The sequence below is a fragment of the Ostrea edulis genome, chromosome 1 (genome assembly GCF_947568905.1).
Source record: "Ostrea edulis chromosome 1, xbOstEdul1.1, whole genome shotgun sequence".
Classification (NCBI taxonomy): Eukaryota; Metazoa; Mollusca; class Bivalvia; order Ostreida; family Ostreidae; genus Ostrea; species Ostrea edulis.
In genome coordinates this window covers 41,330,519-41,338,018 of record NC_079164.1, presented here as the reverse complement: position 1 = coordinate 41,338,018, position 7,500 = coordinate 41,330,519, and the positions used below count along the sequence as shown (strand labels likewise).

Sequence of the window (7,500 nt, the reverse complement as noted above, 5' to 3'; positions counted from 1 at the left end):
CGCAGGGGTTTTCCTACCATTTTCAAACTGGGTCCAGAGTCCGTAGAATTGGGAAAATTGACACATAAAATGTTCAAATTGGGAAAGTATGAAAAGTATTAATTACTTTGTGCTTAGATACGTATAAATAAAAGAGAAGAAAAAAATGTTTTCACTCAGCAAAACATGATATATATTCATAGCAAAATCTGTATCAGAGATCTCATTCCTTTCTGTCTAAAAAAAATTCTAATTATGTCTCCCCTCTTCCAGGGGGAGACATAGTTTTTGTACTTCATCTGTCTTTCTGTCTGTCACAAAATCTTGTGAACACTTCTCCTATATGGCTTATCGGATAGTCTTGAAACTTTGTGCAATGCTTCATTCTCATTTGTAGATGTGCATATTGGTGGGACAGGATGATCCAATTATTTTCCTTAAAGTTATAGTGGATCTAACAGGGGTGGAAGAACAGTGTCATTGTTACATAAGGGTCCAGCAAATGAAAAGACCCAGTCCCTATTGAAAATTCCCTCTAATTAGATAACAGCTAAACTATAAGCTGATTTTCATGGTGTACAAAATGCATACCTTAAACTCTGGATATTTCAAGACAGTCCTCAAGGAAACTATTGTGAGGCAGTCCATCTTCTTGGAAGGCTGTAGTGATTGTCTTTTTTTTTTGTGTCTAGCTGAATTCTGCTGAAAGAATTTATTAGTCTCACTATCAACCTTGCCATGCATTAATTTTTTTAAAAGACCACACCTGTAATCAAAATCAAAGCATTACTTGTTTCTAAATATATACATCAGTATCATCACCAACAAAGACAGCCTTGTCTTGAAACACAAGCTTAGCATAACATGAAACCAATCATTACAATGACAAATGTTTCAAATTTATTTATATTAACAGTCCTTGACCAGTCGAATTTGATCAATATTTTCATTAGTTTGTCACTATGAAGATACCGTAATTTTCCAACTCAGTCTCAGATAGACATACACGGAGAAAATTTGTGGCTGGATCGGGAATTGAACCTAGGGACCTCTGTGCAAGATTTTACCAGTTGGTGCCGTGACTACTCGTCCTGCCAGGGGTGAAATGAATCTGGGTTGTGTGTCTTCGACGGCAAAAACAAATTAAAGGGAGGAATTTAGTAGTTAGGGCTACACGGACCGTGGATATCGACCTGGATAGCTCAGTGGTTAGAGCACCTGACTAGTAATGCAGGGATCCTAGGTTCGACTCCTGGTCCAGCCAAATATTTTCTCCTCCCCTATACTGCATTCCGTGACGTAACTTGCGCAGTGTTAAGTTTATACGTGTATCAAATTAAAAATCTAGGCCCACTGGCCTTCATTGTGGAATGAATAGTAGGATTGTTACATATAATGTCCGAAATTACAAACGTTCACAGAAAATACCAAAGATATGACCGAAATTAAAAATTATTGAAGTCGTCAAAGGAGGGACCAAAATTTTTAATGTGAATATGATAGTAGATGTCATGTATTACTGAGGTCATTTTAGCTCCTCTCTCGGTAATTTTTGTCATTTTTTTGGTAATTTCTGTAAATGGTACCGTAGTAGGCTAGTTTTGGTCATTCCTGCGCTGCGGAATGACTTACCACGTGCCCTGGCCTTGTGCTTGTTTAGCCTATATTGAATATACTTACCGATCTTGCAAAAATCTTTTGATTCCCGGGCAATATGGTACTAATATCTCATGTTTTATAAATTAATATACCTCGCGGACACTACTAAAGACAGAGATATTTCCGGCACCAACGGTCTCTTCGTAGATATGTTTGGTCTATCGTCCCGCTTTCCCATATTTGATATTTTCTATCTTTTTTTGCGCAAGAGTTAGCCTATTTTAAGTACAACTTAACTGAAATACAGGGGCAATTAACTCATTGTATAGGGGCAGGTAACTCGTGGTCGCCGCCCTGCAAGCGGTACCAAATAGCGTTAACCGTAGAGATACCATATCAAAGAATCCCAGGCGCATTGTTCACAACCACAGCGCATTCATGAGGAAATGGCTAGCATTGCAATGTGTAAAGATATCAAAGGCAAAATCACGTGCAAAGTCAATAGTGTGGATGAATGATGTCGGAAAACAAGAGACTCATTGACCACGACAATCACGGGTATCACTTAGGTCAAAGTCCGCATTACACAGATCTCAATGTGTTTCGATCATTCCCCGTGTCCCATTCATAATATCTATGTTTCTGTTCATGCTTTCTCCTCCATATCATGTAATACGTTAAAAAGGGGGGGGGGGGGGGTGTGTGATATGTGGGGAGCTGTAGGTATAGCATCTCTACAGTGTTTATATCGGCTTTATCCAACGAGTTGAAATCGTGCATTTAGTCGTGTGGCAGTCAGACGGGTACGATCGCCAGTGGCCAGATAGCTCAGTTGGTGGAGCACCTGACTGGACATTCGGGGGAGGGGGTCAAATATGGCACGTCGTTTTTACATTTATTCCTCTTCTTAAAGATATCTCATATCAGATATCTTATCAAAGTTATAAAATATCCTCTAAAGTTTATGATACATCTTATATTCTTTATGTCTTATAAAAGATAAGAGATATCTTATATTTTTTCTTGATAAGATATCTAAATGTATGAGATATCTTCTAAAAATCATTTATGAGATGTCTTATAAAACATATAATATCCTCTAAAAAAATTGATTTATACGATATCTTCTATTCTTATAAGATATGTCATAAACTTTATAAGATATCTTGTTTAGTATATTCTAAAGATAGGAGATATCTTATAAATTATATACTGTAGAATCATTTAAATTCGTGGGACCAATTTTCGTGGATTGCCGAATTTTTACGGGTTCGTGGGGACGTAATTTCGAGGATTTATATATTTGTAAGAAAGACAACTCTGGAATGTCTATATTCGTTGAGGATGTAAATTCGTGGGTTAGGGGTACCCACGAATTCCACGAAAATTGAGTCACCGCGAATTCTAATGATTCCACAGTAAGATATCTTTACAGAGGAATGAAAATGAATAGATACCGGTATGGCGTGCCATATATTCAAATCCTGGTCTGGTCTGATGCATTTTCTCCCTTCCTGCAACAGTCGCAAGGCTTTTCATTCATTACATGGTCTTTAGAGTCCGTGATCCGAGGGGCAGCACATACTAGTACTTTTTGTTATGTTCAAGAGGAGATTTATAACCGACTTCTCACCACTGTTTTAGTGAATCTCTATAAGTGTGGCTGCTGGACAATCCCTTAAACAATTTCAATCCCTTTCGACAAGTTTCAAGTGTAGCTAATATTGTCTTAGGGAGTAGTAATCTCTGCTGAAATTGAAATTTAAAAAGTTTACAGACGAACACTGGCCATTTTTATCTTAGGAAAAGGGTGTGTGAGAAAGAGAGAGAGGGGGGAAATGAAGAAGACACAAGGGTGTGTGTGTGAGAGAGAGGAAATGAAGAAGACACAAGGGTGTGTGTGAGAGAGAGAGGAAATGAAGAAGACACAAGTTTTTAAAATTTTGATTTATTGCTGATTGTTCTGACTTGATGCGTTTATAGAACCAGGAGCAGAAGTTTATTTCACCCCCTGCTTGGGCATGTCCATGATATCCTCCTGAGCTATGGCGTGGAACGACTCGGAGATCGGGGGCGGCGGTATTGCTGGTGGGTTCTTAAGCACGGGGTCTGAAGAAGAACATATAGGTTAAAGATATACATTTACACCAAATATTCTGTTAGCAGAAATAGAACAAACTACGAACGCATCTGTCCCCAAATCAAAATCGTTACCTTCGTTATTTGTCTATTATGATAAGCGATACCAGTGATGAGTCGGTAGAGATGTTTTATCATATCAACATATGTTGAAAGGTCATAAAATTTGCTTGGTTTACCAGATGTTGCATTCAGCAACCACAGTGGATAAACGACTATAAGATGCATCTCCTGACGTAAAGCTATCCAATGATGTGTTTTGTCTCTGTTGAGGATTAAACCCCGGACCTCTGGCATGAGGAGTCCAGCGCTCTGCCGGTTGACCAGCCACTGTTGCCAGAGAGGGGGGGGGGGGGTGGGGGGGGGGACTGCGAACGATAGTATTGTTTCGCCTTCTACCTTCTGGTCAATTTTTAAAACTTATCATTTTTAAATGATTTTTTAATCATGTCAATATAAATATTGATATGAATTTTCATACAAGTTGATTTGTTTGACAAAACAAAGATAGATAACTCTATAATTTGGGTTAACACCACGTACTTCACTATATTAATAATCAATAGAAAACGGAAAATATTATCCCCCCCCCCCCCCCCCCATGAAACACAAAATTTTTTTTGCAGGTATTATAAATTGTCATCCCAAAACCGGTGTTGTTTCATGGGGGGGAGGGGGGGGGGGAGGGGAGGGGGGGGGGGAGGGGGACACATGTTTACAGTCAGTAATAGAAATAAATAAAAATCACCATTTTTGATGGAGCAAATTGTACTGTTCTCGATTTGGCTGATCCCAGCCTGTGTGGCCTGCAAATAATATAGAATAGGAATTTACTTGTGAAAAGCTGATATGCATTAATTTTGTAGTTCAGAGTTCAATTTCACTAAAATTTCACTAAAATAAGGTCCTTTGATCCGCTCTTGCCACATAAGGCTGTGTAGCGATATACGTGGGCGGATCAAAGAATTTAACTTTAATTAAGATTGTTTTGTGGTTAATTTCAAGAATTATTAAAAAGTGAAAACAATAATATTTCACATACCTGGTTCCTGCAACGGTATAACTTCATGTAATAGCCACAACAAAAACAGGACAGAACTGTTTCGATAACGGACATGTTTTAGAATGTGAACGTTGCAATCAAGTTGCGTCATAACGTCAAAACAGAGGGTGCCGCTTGGCGCCAAAGATAAAACGCTAGTGTAGCGATCTACGTGTGCGGATCATAGGATCTGATTTTAATTAATCAGATTGAACAGAAATAATTCTATAAAAATACATTATGATAAAAGATCTATCAAAAGTACCAGGTTGTCATCTGTGGATCGGCTCAGTAAATATGTTAGAAATTCAGTCAGTTTGAAATGTTTTAAGAGAAGTTATATATATGAAACTCTGACCTTGCCATATTCAGTTATAAGTTATTATGCCATTACATCCTCGCGTTTTATCTACAAGCTGTCTTTGTTATTTCTTGCCGTGTCCTTTTACTGCTAACTGACAACCTTCATTTACATGTTATATATTCTAACTTAATGCCAGCTGCCTGACCTCTGTCTTGTGGGGTCCATTTTTGCAAAATGCTTGATCCGCCCCTGTATTACTAGTTTAAAAAAAAAAATTTCCCCTTACATCCATCACAGGACTGGGATCACACAAAATGAAATAGTTTTACCCATAACAACCAGGATGGCATATGTAGCCATTACATGTAGTTTATGAATAAACAGTACCTTCAGGTGTGTATAATAGAATCCTTCATTAGTACGAGTGTGGGATAGGGAAATTCCACCGAGGGGACAAGATTCGCAGTCTAGGACGAGGCTTTGCCGAGTCCTAGACAGCGAATCTTGTTCCAGAGGTGGAATTTCCCTATCCCACACGAGTTAATAATGAAGGATTATTTTTCTCACATTTTACCTACAGTTTAGTGCATAAATTTAGGAGCTTTGAGAAAATTCTAAATTATCAAAAACCTCATTTGAACCTCGATGCAAAAACTAATTAGATAAGCAGAAAGAGCGTATCCGAAAATGGTTTACACTGTAAGTGTAAACTAAAAAACCCAAGGTTGTCCAACAGAAAGCTATATACATTAAAATTTAAAGATAACAATGCAAAATATTTTTGCTTCACCGTGTAACGTAAATCTTCACCGTGTAACGTAAATCATAGAAAATATATGACGTCACAATCAAATGACGTCGCAGCAGTGTGAGACAGAAAAATCTCACATGGCTGTCTCACATGGGTAAAGTCGATCTCACACTGGTGATAATGTGAGAATATATTGTCTCTTCTATAAAAGTGAGTTCGACTAAGTTTTATGGCCCCGGGGCTCAGTACAAAGTCTTGGTGGTTACTCAGAGGGCAAAAACTCTAGGGTTATGGGAAACTAGGTCCAACTTCTCAGGCTGAAATTTCGTACAAAGATACATTTCCGCTTTAATAGTATAGGTTATGGGTATGATCGGAAGACATTATAATTGGGAGGTTTCACGTCAACCTCTTCCTGCTTCATACTGTGTAAAAGGCGAGGTAGAGCACGAGTCGAGATGGGGGCACCGGAACCCCTGCCCCTCTTACCCCCCCCCCCCCCACCACCCCCCACCCTCACCCCACCCCCACTGTGTTATACAGAAAAGCACAAAATTTTGTGCAGCGAACTATGTGAGCAGATCAAAGGATCTGTACAGTACATTGTAGAATATAAGAACATCTCGCCTGATCCAATCTTGTAGAAATTGTATGATGCATGATAAATTTATTGTCCATCTGTAATTTCTAAAATGAAAATCAGACGTTTCCTGCGGATCATATGGAACTTCTGTTACACGATCCAGTCAACAAGTGCCCCCGTGTTCGGTATAGAACGAAATTCTACATGACACTTGTGGAGATACTGACGCAATGTGCAGATTAACAAAATTCCTCGGAAACAGAAGCTCTGGATTAGTATAACACGTATATCGTTCTACGTTCTGTTTAATATAACGATAAGGAAACAGAGGCATGGCACGTGTGACTTCTGCGAGAATTTACGTCAAGAAACAAGATAATATGTGCATCTACTTTCTTTCCTAGCAGGTGTATACTAATAAACTCATCGGATGATATATGAGAGAGAGAGAGAGAGAGAGAGAGAGAGAGAGAGAGAGAGAGAGGGACTTCCCGACGTTTGTTAGTTTATTAGGCCTTGTGTTGAAGACTTTAGCCTGCAGGAATGGTACCTTTATAAAGACCTTAATTAGTCCTTTTTGGTTTCCGTAGATACAGTCTGACGAAGGGTGAAAAAAAAATTGAAATTCTTAATTTTCCTGAGTACATGATTTAAGGCAGTTGGTCTGCATTCGTCGTCGTACGTCTTCCGTCACAATCGAACATTTTTAACTTCTTAATAAATTCCATTCCAATTCTTTTCAAATTTAATATGAAGCATCTTTGGGACAAGGAGGGCATAAATTGTAAATTTCGGGACCCCTGCACCCTGGGGCCTTAGGAGCGGGACAATAAGTGCTAAAAATTGACCAATTTTCAAAAAACCCAAAAAACCTCTCTATACAACTGCACGTCTTTAAGAAAAACTAAATGCATAGTGATGTAGAGCAGAAGGGCCTCTACCAAAAGTGTACATATCATGATCCCCAGGGTAGAGGTTCTGACCCCAGGGTAGAGGTTCTGACTCCAGGCCGGGGCCAAACTTGGTATATAGTATTTATGTGTAAAACATTTTTTTTAAACTTCTCTAGTGTTATTGATACTAAATTGAAACCAAATGGATAT

The 7,500-nt window shown here is 38.7% G+C and overlaps 1 long non-coding RNA gene across 2 annotated transcripts in view; it reads right to left on the bottom strand.

Annotated features, from left to right (window-relative positions):
* LOC125646105 (uncharacterized) overlaps window positions 1-1,848 on the bottom strand; it is an 8,334-nt gene extending 6,486 nt beyond the window's left edge. Inside the window, exons 1-2 of one of the 2 annotated variants that reach the window (XR_008798535.1) lie at window positions 1,660-1,848; window positions 571-681 (exon numbers count right to left, since the gene is read on the bottom strand). This is a non-coding gene — a long non-coding RNA (uncharacterized LOC125646105). The remainder of the gene's footprint in view (window positions 1-570; window positions 682-1,659) is intronic. The other variant, XR_008798536.1, reaches the window with a different exon arrangement.
* Window positions 1,849-7,500: the final 5,652 nt, after the last annotated feature.